Source organism: Melopsittacus undulatus, chromosome 10, assembly GCF_012275295.1.
Source record: "Melopsittacus undulatus isolate bMelUnd1 chromosome 10, bMelUnd1.mat.Z, whole genome shotgun sequence".
Lineage (NCBI taxonomy): Eukaryota > Metazoa > Chordata > Aves > Psittaciformes > Psittaculidae > Melopsittacus > Melopsittacus undulatus.
In genome coordinates this window covers 15,834,113-15,849,473 of record NC_047536.1, presented here as the reverse complement: position 1 = coordinate 15,849,473, position 15,361 = coordinate 15,834,113, and the positions used below count along the sequence as shown (strand labels likewise).

The following is a 15,361-nucleotide window of genomic DNA, read 5'->3' as shown; positions in this document are numbered from 1 at the left end:
TTTTGGAGCCTCAGGTTTTGGCCCCAATAATCCTGATCACCTTTCCTGCTAATTGGAAAGTGTTAATTAAGCAAGAGCAAAGAACATCTCTTATTATATTTTCTTTGATGCTATGAGCCTTTAGCACAGATGAAAGCTGTTTGCTGCAGATTCAATTCAGATGTCTTCTGCTTAATCCTAACCTGTAGTCACAGCCATCAATTTATGTATTATTCATTTTATTAACCTAATATCTCACTCTATTTGACAGCAAAAGCTGTCTGTGTATGACCATGTGAGCTCATAACATTCCTGCTTCATAAATGCATTTTGAATTAATCTTTACATGCCCTATTTCCTATTTCCATTTCCCAAGGAACAGTTTCTTTTTCTTTTTATAGATGCTATATGGTCCTAAGAAATAGATAAGTGAACACAATAACAGTTAACTGCCCTCAACCTGCAGCCCGTAACTTTTGGCATCAGTAGGAAGGAACATTTAGAGCTGCAAGACTGGATTCAGTATCTCCAAGTAAAATCACTGCTGAAAAGAAAGTAGACAAACAACTGTGAAGACTGAAGTGTCCCCACCTAACCCCTGTGTTAAGCACCAGCACCTACAGGATAACTTTATCAAAAGCACTGATATCCTAGCAAAGCTGAACAAGTCTTCCATAAGGGAACCCCAAAGGTTGAGGGTGCCTTTGCTTGTGGAAGATACAGTCTCACCCCACCTCTGATGTAGAGATGAAATGGCAATCCCAGTGCCTGGTAAAAGTAACTGTTTGAAGTATTAAATGTGTTATTCTGGCAGCTTACAGCAGGTAAAACTAACTTCCCATTGAAAGTATGCTGCCCATGGATGTTAGCATTGACATATCTCTTGCCACCAGACATAGTGGTATATCTTACAGGAGCAAAAGCCTTCACCCTGTTTAGGCCCATATTTGTACTGGGTTGACCACATTCTTTGCCTCCCAGTGCCTTCTCCTGGGCAAGTCACCTTACAGTAGCCAAACTACATCAGAGAGCCTGGAGTTGATGTAACTGAGTCTGGAAATAAAGGATCAGGTGTATCAGATAAATGTTCAAACTAAATACAACAAGATTTAGAAGACGCTTTTAGATTTAAGGAAAAGTGTAGTCTTTAAATTACTGCTCTGGAATTTACTGGCTTAAAATGAAAGACCTTATGGCATCCCATCAAAGAGTTGTATAACTCAAAAGGGTTTTCTCTACTCAGTGTTGCCTGGGCAAGATATATTTAAGTAATAAAACATGCTTCTGCTACTAACCCTCCCATAGAGGCTCTATGATGACAGATTTTAGTTCTGAAGATACAGAGAGGTCTCTGTACAGGCTAGCATTCCTCTTCCATTTTTCTTACAAAGGATTTTGTGGTTATTTTCTATTATTTGTTTGTTTGAACTGAAAGGCTTTTGATACCAGCTTCACAGCAGAACGTGGTCATGATACATACCCTACGGTCCCAGGTTTGGCATCCAGCACAAAGCAGACCGTACTCCAGTCTAGTGCAACACATCAGCAGAAACAGCCTTTTATTTCAGTCTCCCTGTAACTTAAAGTGGGTACATAAGATCTGTAAATGTCTTCAGGCTTCATGCTGTATTTTACAGCATCTAGCCCCCCTGGGTGCCAGGTGCCTCTGACTTATCTCTCTACGTTAAACACAGAGAGGCTTTAAAACTGGAATTTCTAGCAAGCAAATTTCATTTGTGTGAAAGGCAAGATATTCCTAAAATAACTTGCAAATCTAAAGTTAAGAGGGGAAAAAGTTCATTAACAAGTTGAAGCTTTGATCTACAGGAGGCTTTTAGCATTTTATCTAATCTAATTTGTATTTAATAAGACACTGCTTTTCAAACAGTGCATCTGCAATCCCCAGTAAGAACCCCCCATGAATGAAATTAATTATTTTGTACTTTCTGCGGAGCTCAGTTTTATATCTTTTGATATTCTGCTTCAGATTTATAGATAGTCCAGATACTGCTTTTGCCTTGTAATGATGTCATTTCCACAGATAATTAATTCCATTGATTAATTCTATTTGTTACGCAGCTAAAAAGTAATAACAGTTTTTATTTGTGATCTTCCATTTACAATTCTATTTTAGTTAGGTCAAAATGAGGGAAAAAGTTACCCATAAAACCAAGAGCAGGCTGTTAATTATGAGCTGGGTCAAGAAGTCACGCAAGTTGTTATTTATGCACTGAATCTGAAAGTATACTTTGCTCCCACCCTCTGGTTAAGTCATATCCAAACATGACTAAAGGTTTGTAGATGCCATTTGTTTGGCAGGAAAAATGAGTGATTATAAACTCATTTTAGCTTTAAAACATCTGGGGACACAGGTAGTTTTCAGATTTCCTTTTAGTATTTATTTCACTGCAGGTTCTTACTCTTATGTGTTATTGCTGCCTATAAATGTAAAGATCACCTCCATCCTCAGATTTACCCTCACGTTTTATCACAATTACACTCTGAATGACACTAAAAGATGTCACACACTTGTGATTCCAGATGTGAGGAAACTATTCTGAGCCCTTGGAGGAGTGTGCAGAAACCACATTGATGGATTGTGGGGATCCTGTTTGCCTAGTAAGTAATAGTGAAAGTAATGGAGCAAAAATAACAGGAATAGCAATTGTGGAAGCCAGGCTTTCACATTCACAACAGAATTAACTATGTATGACCTATTGTATTGCCTTTTTAAAGTTATTTTTAATTTTTATAAGCATTCTTGTGCATTTCTGGATATATATACCCTTGCCAATGCCTCCATTCGACAACAGTTTTCTTTTTCATTGTCTCTCTGAAAACATCATCCATTCTACTTTTACCTTAGGTCAATATTAAAACTGAAGTGTTACGGTAAGTCTGTTTAGCAGGGTCAATAGCATTGGTCTGTGCAGATATAAATCCTACAGGTTGAGGACTGTCTTTCTGTTAACAACTTGAATTTTAACTTTAAGGGTAGGATTAATTCCAGCTTCAAGACATTTTAGAAAGACAAAGGGGGATGATGAAAAGCATCTCAATGACTACAATTTAGCCTTGGTAATAGTCTCATCCTGTGAAGCAATACTGGAAACATTCTCTACCCTTTGTTTTCTGTTCACCTATGCCCAACATTTATATGAAATTGTCTTTCTTGCAAGCTGAGATTTTAAAGTAGAACCTTTTCTTCCTTATTTTCAGTCTTGTGGCGCTGTCTGTGTGCCAACAGTGAGAGCAAGCCTGGACACAATGGCTCCCCACTCACACCAGTACACCCACATTGCTACAAGCACAACTGTTACACAAACCTGGTCTTAGTTTGAACCACAACTGCAGTACTTTACACAACTGTTTGAGTTCACCCAGCAGCTTTCTTCTTAGCAAAGAACTTGATACCTGTATCCGCATCTGCTCGAGTTTAAGGTGTTAAGCAGTGCCCCCAACCTTTAAAGGGAGCTGTGCTGCAAAGGGAGAGCATTCTGCACTTCAACTGGGTGATTTGAAGAGGGAGCTGCTATTGGAAATCCAACTATGGACTTCAAATCAATTCTCTGCTTTAAGCATGATGGAGGAAGAGAGCTTTTATAGCCATAATAGAAACGGAGGTTTACAAACATTATGCTGTGTCATTCTAAGCTAGGGAGGTGTGAGAAAGCTGTGGAAAAGACACAGTTCGTTACATGAGAGGAGGACACAGCTGCTGAGTAGCTAAATAAGAGCCTGATTTCATCTCTCCAGTTAGCTGGACCAATCTAACACTTCAGTTACCCAAATATAATACAGAAAATGAAAATCAAAGATTCACCTACAGCCCAAATAGTACATGGTGGCAGAGAAGAGGCATTACATGATGTGATAATATGTCTGTAAGAACAGAAATGCTATGAATTAACATAAAATATTAGACCATAGGCTAATTTTCAAGAACCACGTTCTGCAGACAGATAAACAAGAATAGGGCAAAAAGAAACATTTCCTGGCTGAATGAGCTCCATCAGCAGTTCCATCTCACCACCCCAGAGCTCACACAGGGTGGATGTAATCTGCAGAAGACATGCCATCAAATGGGGAGGATTTGAATGCTGCTGCCATGTACTGCCCCAGGACACAAGATCTATTTGCAGAGGCCATGTGGGGTGAAATCCGAAAGAAGGCTGGGCAGAATCCCAGATTAGATCTGTGTCCTACAAGGTTTTCCTGTCTTTTCTATCCTACACAAGAATTGGCACTGTTATTCAAGCTGTCTCTTCCCTCTCCCCTTAAAAAGCCTCTGCTTTTCTATTTGCATTCTTGAACTCACTCATCTCATGAAATGCAAATGAACATAGTGCTGTGTCTTAGTCACTGACTGAAGAAAGCCATCACCATCTCCATTCAAGTGCTGAAGTTTTTAAAGGCTCTTTACCCTGTCCATGCTGCATGAGGAAACTTCTTTAAATGACATTTTGACATTCCCTCCCCCCTATATCACTCATTTTAAAAAAGTCTTTTCCTGATGTGACAATGCAGATTACTAAAAGATTTTTGAGATGTCTGCTCAATCAACCAGCATTACTGAAATCTAAACTAGGAAACTTCCCTTTCTCCTTTATTTCCCTACCTTTTCATCAGAATCTCCTACAAGAAAGAATACAGCTGGCTAGACCTAAAATGACCCACTCATATTCTTTTCTCAGTATGAACAGGTGACTACAATGGGAACACAAAACTTGCATTAACAAGAAAATATCCTCCACTGTCCTACACGTGGAACAAAATATATACCATTATCTTTTACTATGATTACACTATAGCAAAGTAGAAGAATGTATTTTGACTGCAATCATTTCTTCCTACCTATTTCTAGCCGAAACACATTAAAACGGGTAAAAGTATATACCATCAGAGAACAGTCCAAAGCATATGAAAACAGAAACTAATGGGTATAACTCCCTGTATTTTAAACTTTATTCTCTGCTTTCCTCCATTTATGATGTAAATATCACAGATGAGGGGAATGTAACTAGTTGAGCTCTCCCTTTCTGTTTTGCATAGTATTACCTTTGGGAAGAAAGCCCTCAGTGAGTAAAATTAATTCCACTTGTATCATCCAATTGCCAGTGGCTGGGCACAGACCCAGTATGTATAAGCTGTTCTGCAAACAGTGACAATAAGCCAAATTTCTCTATGAACTCATATCCCCTGCATCTTCCCAGCCGCACTATAATATTCTCACCGTTCCTATTTTTCCTTCCTACAGACTCTATCCCAAGACCATCAGTTCTAAACCACCTGCTGCACCCTCTGCAGTTGATCACTGCAACATTCCCAGGTCCTCTCTACCACCCAAACTCTCTCCTGCAAAAAAAAATATCCCAAACCAACAGAAAAAACCAACTGCAACCCTTCCACCAAAGCACTCCCTATCCCCCCAGGAAGAACCATCAACCTCCAAGTTATCACTGAGCAGGTTCCAGCTGACTGACAGCCCCAGGGATGGATATTTTGAAGGCCCGCGCAGGTTCCGCTCCAAATTTTGCCTTAGTGCAAGCTCAGAGCAGTGATTTTGCTGAAAACACTGAGCTTAGACTGACATTTTCTAATGAAATGCTTTCACTCAAGACTGTGCATATAGTTCTACCTGTAATATCATAATACCTCTTCAATATGATGCATATAATATCAATGTGATTTCTTTCCAACACCAACTAAACACATTTAATGTGATGCAATTCCTTTGTGCATGGCTATTCAAAACTCAACTTAGCTGTACGCAGTTTTTAAAACACAAGAAAAGCGTTCACTTGTGCACTTCACACCACACTGACAACTGATTGTGTAATGTCAACCCCAAGATGCATTTTCTAGTCTAGTTATACTACACATCATGCACGTTTAAGCATGATGCACAATATAAAGAAGATACACACATAAATCCCATTACTGTTCGTGGAAACCATGCACATTGTGCCTCCCACACAATGTTTAAAAACTGTGCCCCACAGAATCATTTTAAATAACTCCTATTCTACATGGTATGAACTTGTTATCTCAGAAGTATTCCTTTGCCTGCTCTATTATACAGGGACAAGAGACAGTTTACAAAGAACAAGCCTTATGGCTTCAGTCCTTTTGAGTTTCTAGCCTTTTCTTTTGAATGCTAAAAATGTAAAGCAGTCTGTATCATTCAAATAATCTAATTTTCCAATCCACCTTCATTAACATTGCTGGCTGAAGCCAATTACAAATGCCTTTAGGCTTACAGCCTCATAAGCATAATGTGACAGGTCAAATTCCATTGTTTGCTCCATCCATCATTACTGACACAGTAATTCAAAGTACACAACTCACAGTCTATTCACTGCTTCTCCTTTCTCCCTGTGCACCTGCTATAATTTTAATGTAGAAGCTTTATTAATAAAGTACATCATCTTCTGTCATCCAGTACTGGCTTCTTCCACACATGTGAAAAGCAAAAGTCACAAGTTATGCTTTTCTTCTAGCAGCATCTAATGTTCTCTCTTTTGGGGTAATATGCCCAAGCAAGTGATTGCTGGTGATGTGCTTCATAGAATCACAGAATAGTTAGGGTTGGAAAGGACCTTAAGATCATCCAGTTCCAACCCCCCTGCCATGGGCAGGGACACCTCACACTAAACCATGGCACCCAGGACGTGATCCAACCTAGCCTTAAACACTGTCACAACTAATTCACAGCTTCCTTGGGAAACCTGTTCCAGCCCCTCAGCTACAGAATAACCAACACCAGAAAAAAACCCCAAAGCAAACACAAAACCCAACAACTTTTGGAGTGATCTAGACAACCAACCAAGATGTTCACTTGCAGTGTAAAAAGTGACTGATAGGCCTATGTCTTCCAGCCTGAGGACAGGCACATAACTTCAGTTTTCAAGATGCTGATGAGATGTGGTCTCACTTACTTCAGCAAGACTTCAGCACATAAATTTAAGAACACTCCCTAGGTTGTTTTTCCGAGTTTTTGGAATACTGAGCAGCCAACAGTGTGAGCGTTACATATTCAGACTTGTAATCACTGCCAGCAGTTACCTGCGTGCCCAATTAAAAACACTGCCTTCAACACTTAGAAATCCATAAATGGGAAGGAGGAAAATCAGTAACATTCTAAACATTTCATCCTTCCATAAGAAGTCTATGTGGGTAAATCAGAAAGGCACAGGGAGCAAACCTTTCCTGCAATGTGCTGCTCTTCTTCAGCATTGGTCTTTGCTATGTAACAAAAGTCAGTTTTCCCCCTTAAAAAAACACCCACACCCCCAAACAAACAACCCCCCCCCCCAAAGCCCAAAAGACACCCCCTCCCCCAAAGCAGAACTCCCACAAAACACCAAAACGAAACAAGAATCTATATTAAAACTATTTTAGCATGCTTAAAATACAGCTACAGATTGCCATTAAAAAAAAAATCACAAGATATTTATTGCTATTTGTCAATACCTTGGCAAAGAATGTTTCAGATGTGTATAATTCACCCATTTCAAAGATGGCTTTTTTTGGGGGGGGGGGGGGGGGTGGTAATCTGGCAACAGCTGACATATAAGTGTGAGGAGCTTCATTATCATACATCAGGTCTAATTACTAGAGACTTTTAGTGGGTAAACATGAATGAATATACCCAATTTAAGGAAGATACATTTAAGTGAATCTTAGAAATTGAATCTACTCAATTCAAATGAATGCAATAACCCCCAAACATAAACCCCTCAAGATTGTATTACTTTTGTTTGGCTTAGACTTTATTATCCTGTGGGAGTCCTGCTGAAACTCAGTACAACTACCACAAAATTCTGCACTGCACTGAGATGATGAGCTCTTTCAGTTGCTTTATAGAGCTCTATGAATGTTATTTGAGCCATTTGGGACAACTGGCTTGTAAAGAACTTCAGTGCTTTATGTTGCCTGAAACTTCACCTCTTCCTGTCGCTCAGTGACGGTGCATGTTTGTTGGAGACCTGGAGGTTATTTAATTCTGCACGGGTTCCTACATTGCATTTCCCAGCAAGGTATTTGTACATCACTGCTGCAGCTACACAGTGAGAAGTTTTTATTAGGGAGTTTAAACTGTGTTTTCTCTGTACTCAAGTTACCAAACTAAAAGGAAGAATGAATTGCACACCTAATAGAGACATTTTAATCTCAATCTCCCCCACATTCTGGAGGCTTAACTTAATAATTAAAGCATTCAACTCTGACAAGCCTTAACTATGGTAAAACACTAGATTCTGGAATTAAAGAGAAAAATACAGATTCTGAAGCTGACAAAATACGTTAATCACAAAGAGTCCGGTAAGGGCAAAGCCAAATTGGTTTAGACTGAGCAATGCTAAAACATGGAAAAACAACCTAAAAATATCCTTTCCCTGCTAGGCAAGGCTAGAGAAAAGAGACAAACATTGCTATACTCCAATTAGACCAACTCGCTTATCCCATAATTGCTAAAACTTGGAGGTACAACTTTGGATAAGTTTTGCTTTCTGTCAGGGCCCTTTGCTCACTGGTTCTAGTGGAAATCAAAGCAGTAGGAATTTTAACTGATTTCTCCTTAAGAAAATTATATCAAAGAGGAACAAAACCAGGTTAGGATCCACCTAACTCTGTCCCCAGAATGTCTTCGATATTTCTCTGTCCTGCCTTTATGTACAGAAGAGATCACACCAGCTCCAGCAGAACCAAAGCAACCCCCTTCACTTTCCAACACTGACCAGGGGCTTTCACAGAGTTTTAAGTAGCCAGATTCCCACAAGAACAATCAATATCTTCTGTATGAAAAGATTCTTTATGGGATTAAAAAGATTTCTTGATGGGGTTTTTTTTGTCAATTTGGGTTTTTTTTTCTCCAATCCCTGTTTACACAACTGTGTTAATGGAGACTCCTTCTCCAAAGACTAAAGAGACAGCAACAATCAGTCTCTGAAGGAAGGATATCATGTCTTGGGCCCTAGCAATTTCCCATTAATTCATGCAATCTCAAACCTGGCAATAAGACAAAGCAACCCTTACCCTGTAAAAATTGCCCAGCGCTCTTGTTTTCTCCTCTACTGATTCACTGCAGAAACCTCTATTCTGGCTGTTCTCACGATTCATATTATGCCAGGTGAAAAATCTTACCAACATGTATAAATTCATGGGGTTTAGCTGGGAAGCTGTCACAGAAGTAGCCCCAACACACAGATCAGTGGTTACGTTAGTCAGGTTTTTCCCAGTTAGGATATGAAATTGGTAGAAGATTGTTTGGGACTTTGAATTTACTTTCTCACACCACTGAAAAGCAAAAGTTTCTCTGATTCAAGATAAAAGTAAATGGAATTTGTAAAGAAACTCAAAAATTTGCTGGATTCTCTGGTTATATGAGCAGAGTTCAAAAGCTGGATTTCCCAGCACCCTCAGAGTTTAATAAAGGTAACTTTAACCAGGGGAAAGCACCGATCTCTTTGTCCTGGATTATCTGTAGCCAAAACACCCCTAGAAGGCAGCACTGAAATGGACATAGGAGACAAAAAAGCAATTTGAGTCCATTGATTGAACAAAAGATATTGTTCTTCGAGCATATGCAAAGAAACCCTTTAGACATACATATCTTAAGAAGTTAACATGGGTTACCAGGTACACAAGAATCAAGATCTAGCTTATTCCTGATTCTCTGCTCATTCATTGAGAGAAAAATATATCAACAACAGGATGTCTTTAGGATAATCAGCACTTGATCAAATAGCATTGCTCACCTCATGCTTCAATTCAAATAAAACGTGCAGCTGTGGTGGGCAGAGTACAGAGCTCCATGATTTGCCAAAGTTTATTGCTTACAGCTTGATTAGGCAAAACCAGCTTCACACAGCTTTTTAACTATAGGAACACAAGTCTCACTGGCCCAGAGTACAGGCTGAGAAAACATCTACTTTGTTGGGAATACAATAGCCAAATGTGCCCAAATCAAATGAATGATCTACAAAGGTACTTGAAATTAGGCAAATTCTAGTTCACCCATAGTCCTGTGGGGCTCCCCTGTTACTTCTGAGAATGAAGCCAGTGATGCTGAAAGCATCATGCCAGATTGTATCGCTACAGTTAAGAGCCCCATTGCAACAAAATGAATTATAATGAAATAGGAATGAAGGTTGAAGCAGGAATGAATGTTGAAATAGGAATGAATATTCCTGATGCGGGTATAAGGAAGTAGTAACAATGAGGTAAAATATTTTTCCCATAGAAAAATCCATCAGAAGAGTCATATCCCAAGACCTCTCTTGATTTCCACACAAAGATATTTGAATGCTCCATTAAAAAACCTGACTAGCTTGATCAGTAAACTCCAGGAAATTTACCAATGGTGATGTCATTCCTTATATAAACCATTTGATTTAACACAGATGAAAGACAACACCACAACCCCCCAACCCTTAAATCACACAAGCTTTTTTCATCATGACTTCAGAGTAGCTCTCCCAGTATTTTATTAAGAGACCAGATCTTTCCTAACTATGAATGAGAAAAATGCGACTTGCTCAGCATCACAACATAGGTCAGTGGAAGAATTGGGTAGTGTAACAGATCTACCATGTACAGGTTCAAGCTGTGATAGACTATGCCAGGCCTAGACTTTGAACTCAGAGCAAAGAGCTGAATTTGCAGATTAAAAACTAAGAATTCATACATCAAAACCAAGAAGACTAAGAAAAAGAGGAGGGGGAGAGGAAAAACTAATTTATTCCTGTACCCCCCATCAACAGCCTTTAAACTTTGTGCAAGGAGCAAATGCATGAGGATGACTCGATTTTCTTCTCCACGGTTTTCTTTAACCATATCCTACCTTGTCTTAATCTTCGCTATCTTACTCCCCATGCCATACCCTCTTGCACTGATTTCCTTAATTTTCCCTTACAAAACCAAACAAAAGATGAAGTTAATACAGAATTTAATCCAACTCTTCATCTAACTGAGGGCAGGACAGGTCTTGACGCTTTCTAAGCCTCTGCTTTGTATCTTGTTTTCTCTCAGGAAAGACTAAGTCATGCTTTCAACCAACCACAGTGAGGGAAAGCTGTGCAAATAACCAAAGCTGGATGACAGCAAATCTCACCAAAATCACAGGTAATCCAGCCAATTTATGGAAAACCAAACCATGTTGCACTAAGTATTCCACACTTGGACACTTTTAACAAATCCTTATTAACTGTGCTTCTCAATACGGATTCCTCCTAATTACACGCAGCAGCACTCACATTGCACACATTTAACTACGAGCACCATTATTTCAGTCATTATTTTCCCTCTCATTTCAAGATTGTCAGAAAATTATTCCTCTTGCACATCCCTCAATATCAAAGTTGTTACCTAATGTTATGACAACAGGAGGCAATTTTCCCTTTTCAGACAAAAAGAGACATGATCAGGGCCTTAATTAGTTTGCAATGATTTAATTAAACTTTGCAGAACAACAATGTACCTAATTAGAAGCATAATAATGATACCAATGTACCTTTCCATCTTTGAAAGGAGCATTAGTCATTGAGGTGGTATGTTTCAGAATTTCAGATCATCCTTATTTTCATTTTCTGATTATTTAAGTGCAGTCGTCGCCATGTTCAGGTAATTGCTTTATTAAATAGCTTAATTAAACTTCCTGTAAAACTGACAGCTACAGCGATCTTAATGTGCTGCCGACAAAAACATTAACTAATTACATAGTGCTCTTCCCAGGGCTTACTTACCTCATAAGCTTAATTCATTAGTACTTTAAAGAGCTTTGAAAACTCAGATTGCAATAAGACTATGGAGGTGCTTTGTATTGTCAGAGTATTAAACAGAGCTGTTATGCTCAGGAAACAGACATTTCTTTTTCATTAAGTCTTATTATATGACAGAGAACGTGGGCATTTTAAAACATTTGCATTTCAAGCAGTAGCTAGAGAGACTCAGTGCAAACCTGAAGCCCATGGAGTGCAAAGAGAACAGGAAAGGGTGATAGAGGCTTTTTAATGTTTCCAGAAATGTAACTAAATTGTGAAAGTAAACCAAAAAATGCTAGGAACAATTGCTGGAAACAGTATGAGGACTGAGTAGATAATGGTCACATCTGTGTTCACATTTTGTCAAGCACAAGCACTGAATTATTGGTGCGACTAAAGAATCTCTGCTCAGAAGAGTTAATTTGTCATCTGGAAAACCAAACAAGAATAAAAACCCCACTGCACACCACAGCCAAACATCCTCTCCCCTTCAACATCAGCACTTGTGTGAAACAAATGAAACCACTCAAGTCAACAACGGAAACAACTTTTGAAAACACTTAAGAGCCAGAAACGTTTAATGCTTAAGTATTGGTGAGATTTTTCAAGCAGTACAACTTGCACGTATGAAGCTGACTCAACTTAAGGTCCATCAAAGTACTCAGTATGTTGTGTATCCTATTGTGATAGTTGAGGTGATACTTTCAAAATCCCTTGTAGCACAAGATCTGGGTATGGACTCCTCATCATTTTCAACATTTTTCCCATTTACCGTTGTGTTGGAAACCAATACCTTTAAATATTTCTCAATGGAAGACTTCTTTTTCAAAGAAAGAGAGAACCATTCCTTTGACTAGTCCTCAGTAAATTAGCTGAGAGCCTGAAGGCTTTTATGTATTTGGTGCAACTGAAAGACGGCGTTAAAAATCCTGAGCCTCTATATCAACCAGTAAGCTTAAATGATGGCTTACAGTTTACATTTCACATTTTTCCCTCTGACCTGTGTATTATTGAGTACTTTGGGTTGGATCACTCTTTCTAGTTTCTTACCTATAGGTCTACCATGTCTTCCAAGAAATAGGCAGAATTATTCTGAGATCAAGTACCTAAATAAGAGCTTGAGATATGTATATTTGGTTATTTTCTCTTAATGTGAATTTCACTGCATTTATTGACACCCAAGTTGCAGCTGCATTTTACTACTGTCAGTCATACTTCTGCTATGTACTTTTCATTCATTTTTACCTCTAAACATGTTCAAAACATGTTAAGAGCAATCCCTGGTACTAACATTACAGATAGTGTTGAATGGTAGCCCCCAGTCACTAGTGAAATGCTTTGATGGTGCTCTGCCAGGCCATGAGCTGTAAGCCCAAACCCACTGCTGTACTGGCAGGAAAAGGCAAAACTCAAACTGAGCACCTTCCTGCATTTTTGCAGTCAATACTATGTCATGCCACCAGTGCAGTACCAGAAATAATATATGTCAACAGCACTGCATGTGAAAGAGAATTGCCAAAGAAAAGCTTTGATTTTAGTGACTTAAGGGCAAGAAAGATGGATTACAGCATCCGGTGAAAACTGCTGGTAAATTTGAGGGAAGCAGTTTATTCTGTTTATAAAAGATACCACAAACCCAAGATCATTACTGACCATAAAAATGTTCTTTGTTAGGACATTAAAATATACCATTTACTTTTAATGCTCTGTTTAAAGTATTTTCAGCTCATTTACCAAAATCTGTCTTCTGGGGGAAGCATCAATGAAGCAAAGCTTTTAGAAGAAGTTGTACAGACAATCATGTTCTACAGGTTAGGTACTCTGAGATTTACACTGTACTCTGTACAGAAAACAGTAACTCCATTGCTATAAACATCTCTCTGTGATTTCATAAAGGTTAATCAGACATGTATCCACTTGCTAGGACTGGATGCTACAGAAAGATTGCCAATCATCATGACACTGGAGGAGCCTTCAGTCAAAAGAAAGCTTTAGAAAAAGCAACTACAAATACACAATATGACAAGTAATTGCTCCTGCAGAAGAGTACTCAGAAAGCAATGAAACCCTCTCATCCGCAGGCAGTGATGGAGAACACGGAAAAAAATTGTGGAAAAGAAGTTGCTGCACTTGAGATACCAACAGCATGCAGTCTTCAATTGCTAGGAAAAGACGAATTGATAATTAAATACACAATAAATGAAGATGAGACAAAGTGTCTTCTGAATGAATCTTACAAGAGACTCCTTTAAACAGAGACAGCTTCTGGGTGGTGCGTCTTTGATAGTCAAGCATGTCAGGAACAGGAATTGTTTGATGTCTTAATTATAGTTGTCAAGCTTATATCGGTAGTCACAATAGTTTGGCAAATTTATGACATTGGCAGAGTTTCTTATGAAAAGCATTTGGATCTTAGGGTACAAAATACAGAAGGGTCAAAATAGAAGACTCAGAACTAACAGATGCAGGGAAGTTGCATAGAAATGAGCTCAGTGCGATGCCAGAATATGCCATGAAAGCTGTTTACTACAGAGTCTTATATACTCTCAAGTGTTGAACAAAAAAGTTGTTTTCAAAATGAGCCCAATTTTAGTCTTAAATACCAATGCCAAATTACTGCACTGCATACTCCTAGAGGGTATTAGAGAGTGGCTTGTATAACAGGCAACTTGGAGCCCTTTTTCTGCAGTCTGTATGTGCAAGGATGAGAGAGTTTCTGCTGATTTGCTCCTTTGGCCGTGGAAATCCTTCAGCCAGAATAGAAGAGAGGCTGAAATGAATTAGCCATGGCAGCATTTTAATACTGTGTCCATTAATGGATGAGGAATTCAAGCTACTCAGCTGAGAACATAATGTAGCTGCAATATCATCATCACTGTTAACATTACAGCAGAGATTTTCTTTTCCTCTTAATCATTTTACTTTCCTGGATTTTTATTTCTTTGGGCACAGGGTGTATTTTTTTACTTTAAGGGGTAGTTTTACTGGCTGTTAAACATTACCTTGCATCAGGAAGAGAAGAAAACCTTGGGAGTATTCCCTAAACATAACTTCCAGTGCCTAAAGTGCTGCTTTTGCACATGTATCTGAGACATGAAAGGCTTCACTTGCTAATGGGAGATCTGACTGCTGAATGGCTGTGAAGCCAGTTTCTTTTATTGAGTTAAGCCCTAAGGTGATCATATTTTCAATATAACAACAAGCCAATTTATCCCCACTGGGTTATGGGACTTTTTTGCTGGTACCATATACACTACATCTGGCACACAAGCCTATTAAGACTGTGGTTTAAATGAACTATAATACATTATCCATGCAGCCGGGGAAAAAAAGTTAAAACCCCCACAAAACTACCACAGAACAATGATCATCATGGCTGCCAAGTTATCACAGCATTTGGAGACCAAACCTTAAAAACAGGAACTATCCCAAAATCCTCTTGTCTGAACAGGTCCATCTGGTCCAATGAATTTTCTGTTGTATCATCAATATTTAAAGTGCTCCACTTCATTAGCAAGAATGAGCTATTTAGAGAAACATGAATCATGTAATTCATAAGATTTTGATGTGTCATTCTGATTTGCTGTTGCTCAAATATGCACAAACCTACATTTATCAGC

General features: G+C 38.8%; 1 protein-coding gene across 1 annotated transcript in view; it reads right to left on the bottom strand.

Annotated features, from left to right (window-relative positions):
* SPOCK1 (SPARC (osteonectin), cwcv and kazal like domains proteoglycan 1) overlaps nt 1–15,361 on the bottom strand; it is a 287,013-nt gene that overhangs the window by 77,476 nt on the left and 194,176 nt on the right. The window lies entirely within an intron of this gene.